The 13,052-nt window shown below is 39.2% G+C and overlaps 1 protein-coding gene across 1 annotated transcript in view; it reads right to left on the bottom strand.

Annotated features, from left to right (window-relative positions):
* IRF9 (interferon regulatory factor 9) overlaps positions 1-8,204 on the bottom strand; it is a 79,801-nt gene extending 71,597 nt beyond the window's left edge. Inside the window, exon 1 of the mRNA XM_053702362.1 lies at positions 7,970-8,204. The gene's annotated coding sequence lies outside the window, so the exon portion shown is untranslated. The remainder of the gene's footprint in view (positions 1-7,969) is intronic.
* Positions 8,205-13,052: the final 4,848 nt, after the last annotated feature.

The following is a 13,052-nucleotide window of genomic DNA, read 5'->3' as shown; positions in this document are numbered from 1 at the left end:
TCCTACTACTTCCATGCACTGAGCTATGGAAGGCTGCAGAATAGAGAGAAGAACTTGACAAGCGTTTAGAAGCTTTGACTTTCTGACTTCTGTCAAGAAGATCTTCATTTCTAAAGAATCTATTATTGTTCCCAAAAAGGGAACTCTTGTCGACGGAGATAGTGAACTCTTTTCTACGTTCACCTTCCACCCGTGAGATCTGAGAAAGGCTAGAACAATGTCTGTATGAGCCCTTGTCCTGGAAAGAGACGACGCTTGAATTAGAATGTCGTCCAGATAAGGTGCCACTGCAATGCCCCTTGGTCTTAGAACCGCTAGAAGGGACCTGAGCACCTTTGTGAAAATTCTGGGAGCAGTGGCTAGTCCGAATGGGAGAGCCACGAACTGATAATGATTGTCCAGAAAGGCGAACCTTAGGAACTGATGATGATCTTTGTGGATAGGAATATGTAAATACGCGTCCTTTAAATCCACGGTAGTCATATATTGACCCTCCTGGATTGTAGTTTCTTCCCCAACTAAACACCACATACTCTTCACCATCTCCGTGGAGATGCTACTTGTTCAGAGCGGCAAAGAGAATGACTGGGGGGGCGGAGCCTGGGAGGGGCTATATGGACAGCTTTTGCTGTGCTCTTTGCCATTTCCTGTTGGGGAAGAGAATATCCCACAAGTTATGGATGACGCCGTGGACCGGACACACCAATGTTGGAGAAAAAAAAAAACAATGAAAATGTAGATCTATTTTCTAACTTGATAGTTTGCTGAAGAGGGGCGTTTTCAAAGCTACTAGGAAGGCTGTATAAAGATTTCAATTGGCTTATATATGACAGACATGGAGAATAGTTGCTTATTTTCAGTGATAAATAAGGAGAAGATACTAATCCGACTGGAGAATATCATCATTAGTTCTCCTCAGCTCTCCTATGGGAGAAAAAAAAAAACTTTTTATGAAAAATAAGGGCGCACATGTGCGCCTCTCCTAAGGAGAGCTGTGGAGAACTTATAGGAGACCAGAATTTTCCAAATGATTGATAAATGGAGCCCTAAGGGGTTAATTTTATTTAGCCTGTGGGCTAAAAACATTTTTTTTTAATTTTTAAGAACTGTGTTGCTGTGTTTTTGCATTAATGAGCTTCCCCTTTGATCAGCCAGACCCCTCATAAATAGCTTTGTTACATGCACAAGAAAACTTTATTGCCCTAACCTGTCAGCAAAGGGATTGATGAAACACAGGGTCTTTTTCAAAGAACGTACATGGGGTCATTAACCAGACAGTCAGCCTTGCAAATTAGTGCTTTTATAAGTAATACCTCAGAAACATAAATAATGCAATATATATGATGTTTGGTATCAACATACTCCTCCCAACATCACTAAGAGATTGCCTCTCTGTGTATATGAAATAGGATGTACATAACAGAAGTTATAAGGTGTTCTATAATTGGGGCCAAAGATGCTGAGCTTTATGACCGTTGGTAAAACAGAGGGGTGGATATTTCCCTAGCCCCTCTGCAAGAAAGTTGGCTCAAACAATCTGATATCATGGAAAGCGGTATACAATTTTGTGTTTTAACATTACAAGGTGTTCATTCTTCATAGGAGGCTGTATACAGTGACCATTTTTCCTGCCATCTCCCTGGAACAGATATCGTAAGCTAGTAAAGTATGGGAATCTGTTATTTCTCCTTTTTATTTTAAAACTGTTTGCTTGTCTACTAAGTCACAGACTTGCCTAGAGTGGCTAGACTGTGACAGATTAGTGAAAGTAGAAAGAGTCTGTTAACCCTTTATGTGCCAAACAAGTGACTGGCGCAGGGTTGGTTAACCCTGGTCGTCACAGTATCCCTTTAAGATTGTAGCATAATAGTAAATAAGAAAATATTTTCATTATTTATTTTTCCCCCTTTTCTGTAATTTAATTCTGGATTTGGAAGTGCAGACTACAGACTTAACATTGCTCATAACACCTCAGCAATATTCTGAAACATCCATTTTTAACAGAAAATTTGTTGCCACTCTAATATGTTTATTTGCTGGGTCCCACGATGTTAGTTTGTCTGGAGCCAGGTAGTGTGCTGCATCACTGCTCTGTGTATTTGTTATGTCCTGCAGTGTTAATATGTCTGGGGTCAGGTTGTGTGCTGCATCACTGCTCTGTGTATTTGTTATGTCCTGCAGTGTTAATATGTCTGGGGTCAGGTTGTGTGCTGCATCACTGCTCTGTGTATTTGTTATGTCCTGCAGTGTTAATATGTCTGGGGTCAGGTTGTGTGCTGCATCACTGCTCTGTGTATTTGTTATGTCCTGCAGTGTTAATATGTCTGGGGTCAGGTTGTGTGCTGCATCACTGCTCTGTGTATTTGTTATGTCCTGCAGTGTTAATATGTCTGGGGTCAGGTTGTGTGCTGCATCACTGCTCTGTGTATTTGTTATGTCCTGCAGTGTTAATATGTCTGGGGTCAGGTTGTGTGCTGCATCACTGCTCTGTGTATTTGTTATGTCCTGCAGTGTTAATATGTCTGGGGTCAGGTTGTGTGCTGCATCACTGCTCTGTGTATTTGTTATGTCCTGCAGTGTTAATATGTCTGGGGTCAGGTAGTGTGCTGCATCACTGCTCTGTGTATTTGTTATGTCCTGCAGTGTTAATATGTCTGGGGTCAGGTTGTGTGCTGCATCACTGCTCTGTGTATTTGTTATGTCCTGCAGTGTTAATATGTCTGGGGTCAGGTAGTGTGCTGCATCACTGCTCTGTGTATTTGTTATGTCCTGCAGTGTTAATATGTCTGGGGTCAGGTAATGTGCTGCATCACTGCTCTCTGTATTTGTTATGTCCTGCAGTGTTAATATGTCTGGGGTCAGGTAGTGTGCTGCATCACTGCTCTCTGTATTTGTTAGGTCCTGCAGTGTTAATATGTCTGGGGTCAGGTAGTGTGCTGCATCACTGCTCTCTGTGTTTGTTATGTCCTGCAGTGTTAATTTGTCTGGGGTCAGGTAGTGTGCTGCATCACTGCTCTGTGTATTTGTTAGGTCCCACAGTGTTAATATGTCTGGGGTCAGGTAGTGTGCTGCATCACTGCTGTCTGTATTATGTCTGGGGTCAGGTAGTGTGCTGCATCACTGCTCTCTGTATTATGTCTGGGGTCAGGTAGTGTGCTGCATCACTGCTCTCTGTATTATGTCTGGGGTCAGGTAGTGTGCTGCATCACTGCTCTCTGTATTATGTCTGGGGTCAGGTAGTGTGCTGCATCACTGCTCTCTGTATTATGTCTGGGGTCAGGTAGTGTGCTGCATCACTGCTCTCTGTATTATGTCTGGGGTCAGGTAGTGTGCTGCATCACTGCTCTGTGTATTTATGTCCTGCAGTGTTAATATGTCTGGGGTCAGGTAGTGTGCTGCATCACTGCTCTCTGTATTATGTCTGGGGTCAGGTTGTGTGCTGCATCACTGCTCTGTGCATTTGTGAGGTCCCACAGTGTTAATATGTCTGGGGTCAGGTATTGTGCTGCATCACTGCTGTCTGTATTATGTCTGGGGTCAGGTATTGTGCTGCATCACTGCTCTGTGTATTATGTCTGGGGTCAGGTAGTGTGCTGCATCACTGCTCTCTGTATTATGTCTGGGGTCAGGTAGTGTGCTGCATCACTGCTCTCTGTATTATGTCTGGGGTCAGGTAGTGTGCTGCATCACTGCTCTCTGTATTATGTCTGGGGTCAGGTAGTGTGCTGCATCACTGCTCTCTGTATTATGTCTGGGGTCAGGTAGTGTGCTGCATCACTGCTCTCTGTGTTTGTTATGTCCTGCAGTGTTAACTTGTCTGGGGTCAGGTAGTGTGCTGCATCCCACAATGTTAATCTACATAAGAACTTAGTAGTGTGCCACCTCACCATGTTGTGTATGTTGTGGGTCCTGCACTGGATGCCTGATCTTCTTAACTAGACCGCCGTGCTGCCTCTGATTTGTGCTTGCCATTGGCCTGAGGGGGCAGTAGCACTAACTGAGGCTTTGTGCCAAGTTTAATGTGATTAAGCATGATAATCTGTCTCTGCTAGCGCACGTGTGTTTTCTCTATCAGGTTCTCTGGTCTCTCCAAGTTCCACTGAATTTGTAGGTACATTGTATTGAGAAAATCCAATATCATTGAAATTACTAGGTGTAAATGAACTTAGATCTTTCAAAGTAACATTCAAACACAAATAATTCATACAAGAGAATTATAGTTAAAGGGACATGAAACCCAAACATTTTCTTTCATGGTTCAGATAGAGAATACAATTTTAAACAACTTTCCAATTTATTTCTATTATTTGATTTGCTTCCTTCTCTTGTTATCCTTTGCTGAAAGGTGTATCTAGGCCAGCTCACTTGCAGCAGAGAACCTAGGTTCTAGCTGTTGATTGGTGGCTGCATATATATATATATATTGATTGTGATTGGCTCACCCATGTGTTCAGTTAGAAAACATTAGTGCATTGCTGTTTCTTCAGCAAAATAGAAAATTAGATAATAGAAGTAAATTAGAAAGTTGTTTAAAAATGTATTCTATATCTGAATCATGAAAGAAAAAATTTGGGTTCCATGTCCCTTTAATAATATTTTCTTCTTTGCATAGAGGTATATACATGTGTATACACACACAAAAATACACAATAACGGGCAATTTAATGGAAAGAAATGGAAAAATGAGATGGTGCTACTTTGCTAGTGCATTTTATTTTAACATTAGTGTCCCTTGCAAACTCTAGGCTAGGTCTAATTCATTTTAGTGAACATCATAATTCTACCAGTACTATTAAGGGAAACGTGTTACTTGTTAGTGACCAGCCATCAGGGAGTTTCTGGCCCATATAACTTTGTTACCGATGTTACATGGTTACCCACAAATTAGCCCCTAAGGAAATATAAAAGCCACCCCCTATAACAAATAAGGTTAACTGCAAGTCCCCCACAAATTATTCCTAAACATGATCACCCACCACAAATAAACCTAACTTCAACCCTGCCTGACAACTGTTAACCCTTAATGTCACCCCGATTGATTGCAGGGCCTACCTTCTGTGTAAGTTTGTTTTGTTTAGTCCCTTCTTTATCTATATACTGTATCCTTTTTACTATGCAGCATTGTCATTATATTCCCCTGCTCATGTATCCAACATGACAACAATAAAAATACTAAGACCCAGAGTGCAAGTTATCCCTTTCTTTTGTATCCCGGCACACGTTAACACGTTCCATGACTATCCACAGCACAAAAAAATATTTACTATACTCCTTAGAACAAAAACCATAAATGCTAACGTTAACCTCCTCTATCCTATAAGTGGAGATTCTTTGCCAGAATTTCTAAGGATCTTGCCTTTCATAGAAATGAGGAAAACATTCTTAGCAAAGATCTAACAGAGCCTGCTACTCTAGTGATAACACAAGATGTAATAGTCGCTACAACATTTGTAAGGGGCCCCTCCTTATTTTTGTACTTTGAATAACAAAAAGCTTGTAAATAAAGTTTTTGTTGATACACTTACAAACATCTGGCTTCCTGAAGGTAATATAACAGAGAACACGTCCATCCTACACTAGTTGTGTTTAAGAAAGAGGTACAACACCACAGAGTATTTGCCGGGTGTTTTTCACTGACAGAACAAATAATTCATCAAAATAAAAATATTTTAAAAAAAATTGTTCTCAAGAATGATTATGTGTGCATTCACTGTATGCACACATTTTTATTCTTGAGAACACATTTTATTTGGGAACAAAGATGTAGGAGTAATTAACATATTTGTAAATGTTACAGTGTATGTACCTAACTTGTCCATTTAAAGGGACAGTATACACCAATTTTCAGATAATTGTATGTACTAGACACTACTATAAAGAATAATATGCAGAGATACTGATCTAAAAACCCAGTATAAAACATTTTAAAAACTTACTTAGAAGCTCCCAGTTTAGCACTGTTGATGAGGTTAGGCTGGGACACCCACTGAAAGGAGCTAGGAAATCAGGGAGAGCAGACACTTCCCCCCTGCATATAAAAACACCCATTACACAACCAGGAGTCTATAGACATCAGTATACATCTAAAACTCTGAGGCTTGGTTAGGAGTATGAAAAGCAGCACATTACTAAAAAATAAGCAAACACTATACATTTTTACAAAAAACACTTCCGGATGAGCTATTTAAATAGACCATGAACAAAACATGTATGCAAAGAAAAATCTAGTGTACAATGTCTCTTTAAGGTAAATATATGGAAGCAGTCTTAAAGAACCAGTAAACACAGTAGATTTGCATAATCAACAAATGTACATAAAAAGACAATGCAATAGAACTTAGTCTGAACTTCAAATGAATAGTAGATTTTTTTCTGACAATTTTAAAAGTTATGTCTATTTCCACTACCCCTGTATCATGTGACAGCCATCAGCCAATCACAAATACATATACATTTATTCTGTGAATTCTTGCACATGATCAGTAGGAGCTGGTGACTCAAAATGTTTCAATATAAGAAGACTGTGCACATTATGTTAATGGAAGTAAGTTAAACATTTTACCTTCAGATAACAAATGTAATCCTTTAAACTCCACAAACATCTACTGATGATGAAAAATTTCTGCTATGGAGAGAAATCTTGCAAAATCTTTGCGGGCTGTTTTTGAGCATTATATTGTAATGTATGTGTCGTTCCCCTTCGCATCCTGAACCCGACATAGCAAATAAGCATCTCTCAAGCTAAAATTGTCCTTTCTAAAATTATTTAAGGGGCCTCGCAGGATTGACAAAACTGCTTCGATTAATTTCTCCACGAAAAGGGAAATTAAAATGCAAAAATAAAACGCTCTAATGTGATAGAGCATTTTATTATTGGACTATTGTTTTACTTCTGCACTGGTGAGCCAATGACAAGAATATGTGTCTAGTCACCATATTCATATATTTTTATTTTGCTGCCCAACGCTGCGCAAATTGCCCCCTACGCTGTGCTAGGTTCTTTGCCGTGTCTCACAGCATCAGAACGAGGCTCCCATTGGTGCCTATAGAAGCGCGCTCTCGAGAATGCAAGGCTTCCAGGCAATTTTAATACCAACACACATTTGTGTGCACTGCGGAGTGGAGTACTGAGTGGAGTGCAAATATCGTGCTTGCGAAAGCACAATATTGCTCTCTACTCCGCAAAGGGGTTAAACACACAGTAGAAATACAACTTGGAACTCGCACAGCACTGCTAGTCCAGAGTTCCACATCGGAGTAGTGTGATTAGTACTGATCATTGGATCAGCAGTGTTTTTAACTTGGGACCAGCAGTGCTCTGTGAGAAGTATTTTTACTGTGTGTTTAACCCTTTAGCGATAGTCTTAAAATTGCATGCTGTAACGGATTAAATTGTGGAATTTTTTACTATTATGGCCCTTTATTTTATAGGAAAAAGAGACAACATGACAAAATAAATAAAATATACAATACTTTTTTACTATGCATTATTAAGCATTATGTTACAATTTCAATGTACCTTTTATTAAACACTTTATGGGAGGAATAATGTATTGTAGTGTAATAGACCATTTTATTTTTAAAATTTTAGTGCAAATTATTTTGCAACAATAAGCAAATTTGGAGGTTACAAATTAAAACTATATTTTTATAGTAATGATTAAAGTACAAATCCACTGTACATATGGTACAGCAACTTACTTTTAGACTTCTAATGCAGTACATTTATATCATTTTACATCTAGAATCTTATCTTATGCAGAACTTCCTACTTTAAGAGCCCCCAACATTTTTTTGTTACTTTGAAAAAATTAATTTTAAACACTTTACTTTGACCTTTCCTACTGCATAGCATTTAACACTCAGACCAGCTTTAATGCAGGACAATGTACTTTTGGTAAAAAAAAAAAAAAAAGCCCTGCAAATATACACAAAACACTGTGAAATCCACAGAAACCACAACACCCACCTTATTCTCTATGAACTTTCAATCTTGTGTTCTTTATGTGCCTCTAACTTTCGGTTTGTCACTTCTTGAAGTGCTTGTCAAGTTTTTTCCTTTCTTTCTGTAAAATGCCTTCGTCGTCTCTCAATTATGTTTCTTGTAATTCTCTATCTCTCGCTGTTCTTAGTATTTTTTTTTCTATCACTCCCCCCCTCCCTCTTCTCTCTCACTCAGTGCTTAGGCTGCTTCCTCCTTTTCCCAGAAATCATGTGACCAGCAGAGAGCTAGTTGCAATATACACACCCACTGGGGAATGACAAACCTCCCAACATTTCAGGCAGCCAGAGACCTGTTTATTTAAATCTGATGCCATTACTGCAATTCAGAAAGATAGCAGGGCCTTTTAAATAACAAACCCATAAGTGATAGCTGCTTTATAATCAGCAGAGATTTGCCATTAAACATTGTTGGCACCTGCCAGGGGCACCCCATTGTTAGGTTTGATTCTAAAGGCTTACACTTGTTTTTAATGTATTCCCTCCCTATATCTTATTATGTCAGTAAGGCTACAAAACACACAGAAGCTTCGAATATATATGTGCTTAGCACTTCCTCATTGTGACATATGGTTAAATATTGCATGTTCAGAGAGGCAAGTGACACACAGGAGTTCAGGTGTTATCTCTGCGTGCACCTTCCCAGATAATGATAGTCTGTGTGTATATAGCTTCAGATGTGAAGCAAGCATGACAATAAGAATCTCTGGTAATATCTTTAGTAACAATTTATTTTCTAATAAAATGGTATTACTACTTATTGCAATATGCTTATTTTGGCAATGAATCAGTGGGCACGGATACATCCACACATCAAATACATGTAAGACCTCTAATGAAAGATTAATCTAATTTTTACCATTATGTAATACCAGTGTATGTAGTTGTGATGAGAGCATGGGTGTGACGTCATAGGAAGTCGTTGTGGCTTAGTGCCGGTATAACCTGTGTCACAGTTACTAAATTGTATTGTATTGTGCAGTCTGTTAATCCTATGCTCTGCAATAAACTCGAGTTGTACCTATCATACTGTGTCCTGCATCTCATGACATGGTGTCAGAAGTACGTACCTGCACATCTGTTTCCTGATTAATAACGATGTTGAAATTCACTCCACCTGAGCCTTTTGATTTCTCCCAGCCTGTAGCATGGCCCACATGGCGACAGCAGTTTGCACGCTTGCTTCCAAGTTGGACAAGGAGAGTGGTGAAGGACAAGTAAATTCTCTTCTATACTTTATGGGGAAAGAAGTGGAGCCAGGGTATAATGCTTTCCATTCCAAGAAGGGGAAGAATTAGATTTTGAGATAGTTATGAATAAACTCAGTGCCCATTTCTTTCATGTAATTAGCAAGAGTCCATGAGCTAGTGACGTATGGGATATACATTCCTACCAGGAGGGGCAAAGTTTCCCAAACCTCAAAATGCCTATAAATACACCCCTCACCACACCCACAATTCAGTTTTACAAACTTTGCCTCCGATGGAGGTGGTGAAGTAAGTTTGTGCTAGATTCTACGTTGATATGCGCTCCGCAGCAAGTTGGAGCCCGGTTTTCCTCTCAGCGTGCAGTGAATGTCAGAGGGATGTGAGGAGTATTGCCTATTTGAATGCAGTGATCTCCTTCTAAGGGGTCTATTTCATAGGTTCTCTGTTATCGGTCGTAGAGATTCATCTCTTACCTCCCTTTTCAGATCGACGATATACTCTTATATATACCATTACCTCTGCTGATTCTCGTTTCAGTACTGGTTTGGCTATCTACTATATGTAGATGAGTGTCCTGGGGTAAGTAAGTCTTATTTTCTGTGACACTCCTAGCTATGGTTGGGCACTTTGTTTATAAAGTTCTAAATATATGTATTCAAACATTTATTTGCCTTGACTCAGAATGTTCAACTTTCCTTTTTTTCAGACAGTCAGTTTCATATTTGGGATAATGCATTTTAACATTTTTCTTACCTTAAAATTTGACTTTTTCCCTGTGGGCTGTTAGGCTCGCGGGGGCTGAAAATGCTTCATTTTATTGCGTCATTCTTGGCGCGGACTTTTTTGGCGCAAAAATTCTATTTCCGTTTCCGGCGTCATACGTGTCGCCGGAAGTTGCGTCATTTTTTGACGTTATTTTGCGCCAAAAATGTCGGCGTTCCGGATGTGGCGTCATTTTTGGCGCCAAAAAGCATTTAGGCGCCAAATAATGTGGGCGTCTTATTTGGCGCGAAAAAATATGGGCGTCACTTTTGTCTCAACATTATTTAAGTCTCATTTTTTATTGCTTCTGGTTGCTAGAAGCTTGTTCTTTGGCATTTTTTCCCATTCCTGAAACTGTCATTTAAGGAATTTGATCAATTTTGCTTTATATATATGTTGTTTTTTCTCTTACATATTGCAAGATGTCTCACGTTGCATCTGAGTCAGAAGATACTACAGGAAAATTGCTGTCAAGTGCTGAATCTACCAAAGCTAAGTGTATCTGCTGTAAACTTTTGGTAGCTATTTCTCCAGCTGTTGTTTGTATTGATTGTCATGACAAACTTGTTAAAGCAGATAATATTTCCTTTAGTAAAGTACCATTGCCTGTTGCAGTTCCTTCAACATCTAAGGTGCAGAATGTTCCTGATAATATAAGAGATTTTGTTTCTGAATCCATAAAGAAGGCTATGTCTGTTATTTCTCCTTCTAGTAAACGTAAAAAATCTTTTAAAACTTCTCTCCCTACAGATGAATTTTTAACTGAACATCATCATTCTGATTCTGATGATTCCTCTGGTTCAGAGGATTCTGTCTCAGAGGTTGATGCTGATAAATCTTCATATTTATTTAAAATGGAATTTATTCGTTCTTTACTTAAAGAAGTCCTAATTGCTTTAGAAATAGAGGATTCTGGTCCTCTTGATACTAAATCTAAACGTTTAAATAAGGTTTTTAAATCTCCTGTAGTTATTCCAGAAGTTTTTCCTGTCCCTGATGCTATTTCTGCAGTAATTTCCAAAGAATGGGATAATTTGGGTAATTCATTTACTCCTTCTAAACGTTTTAAGCAATTATATCCTGTGCCGTCTGACAGACTAGAATTTTGGGACAAGATCCCTAAAGTTGATGGGGCTATTTCTACCCTTGCTAAACGTACTACTATTCCTACGTCAGATGGTACTTCGTTTAAGGATCCTCTAGATAGGAAAATTGAGTCCTTTCTAAGAAAAGCTTATCTGTGTTCAGGTAATCTTCTTAGACCTGCTATATCTTTGGCTGATGTTGCTGCAGCTTCAACTTTTTGGTTGGAAACTTTAGCGCAACAAGTAACACATCGTGATTCTCATGATATTATTATTCTTCTTCAACATGCTAATAATTTTATCTGTGATGCCATTTTTGATATTATCAGAGTTGATGTCAGGTTTATGTCTCTAGCTATTTTAGCTAGAAGAGCTTTATGGCTTAAAACTTGGAATGCTGATATGGCTTCTAAATCAACTTTACTTTCCATTTCTTTCCAGGGTAACAAATTATTTGGTTCTCAGTTGGATTCCATTATTTCAACTGTTACTGGTGGGAAAGGAACTTTTTTACCACAGGATAAAAAATCTAAAGGTAAAAACAGGGCTAATAATCGTTTTCGTTCCTTTCGTTTCAACAAAGAACAAAAGCCTGATCCTTCATCCTCAGGAGCAGTTTCAGTTTGGAGACCATCTCCAGTTTGGAATAAATCCAAGCCAGCTAGAAAGGCAAAGCCTGCTTCTAAGTCCACATGAAGGTGCGGCCCTCATTCCAGCTCAGCTGGTAGGGGGCAGGTTACGTTTTTTCAAGGAAATTTGGATCAATTCTGTTCACAATCTTTGGATTCAGAGCATTGTTTCAGAAGGGTACAGAATTGGTTTCAAGTTGAGACCTCCTTCAAAGAGATTTTTTCTTTCCCGTGTCCCAGTAAATCCAGTAAAAGCTCAAGCATTTCTGAAATGTGTTTCAGATCTAGAGTTGACTGGAGTAATTATGCCAGTTCCAGTTCCGGAACAGGGGATGGGGTTTTATTCAAATCTCTTCATTGTACCAAAGAAGGAGAATTCTTTCAGACCAGTTCTGGATCTAAAAATATTGAATCGTTATGTAAGGATACCAACGTTCAAGATGGTAACTGTAAGGACTATCTTACCTTTTGTTCAGCAAGGGAATTATATGTCCACAATAGATTTACAGGATGCATATCTGCATATTCCGATTCATCCAGATCATTATCAGTTTCTGAGATTCTCGTTTCTGGACAAGCATTACCAGTTTGTGGCTCTGCCGTTTGGCCTAGCTACAGCTCCAAGAATTTTTACAAAGGTTCTCGGTGCCCTGCTGTCTGTAATCAGAGAACAGGGTATTGTGGTATTTCCTTATTTGGACGATATCTTGGTACTTGCTCAGTCTTTACATTTAGCAGAATCTCATACGAATCGACTTGTGTTGTTTCTTCAAGATCATGGTTGGAGGATCAATTTACCAAAAAGTTCTTTGATTCCTCAGACAAGGGTAACCTTTCTGGGTTTCCAGATGGATTCAGTGTCCATGACTCTGTCTTTAACAGACAAGAGACGTCTAAAGTTGATTACAGCTTGTCGAAACCTTCAGTCACAATCATTCCCTTCGGTAGCCTTATGCATGGAAATTCTAGGTCTTATGACTGCTGCATCGGACGCGATCCCCTTTGCTCGTTTTCACATGCGACCTCTTCAGCTCTGTATGCTGAAGCAATGGTGCAAGGATTACACGAAGATATCTCAATTAATATCTTTAAAACCGATTGTTCGACACTCTCTAACATGGTGGACAGATCACCATCGTTTAATTCAGGGGGCTTCTTTTGTGCTTCCGACCTGGACTGTAATTTCAACAGATGCAAGTCTCACAGGTTGGGGAGCTGTGTGGGGATCTCTGACGGCACAAGGAGTTTGGGAATCTCAGGAGGTGAGATTACCGATCAATATTTTGGAACTCCGTGCAATTTTCAGAGCTCTTCAGTTTTGGCCTCTTCTGAAGAGAGAATCGTTCATTTGTTTTCAGACAGACAAT

Source organism: Bombina bombina, chromosome 2 (genome assembly GCF_027579735.1).
Source record: "Bombina bombina isolate aBomBom1 chromosome 2, aBomBom1.pri, whole genome shotgun sequence".
Lineage (NCBI taxonomy): Eukaryota > Metazoa > Chordata > Amphibia > Anura > Bombinatoridae > Bombina > Bombina bombina.
This window is presented reverse-complemented; position numbering and strand designations above follow the sequence as displayed.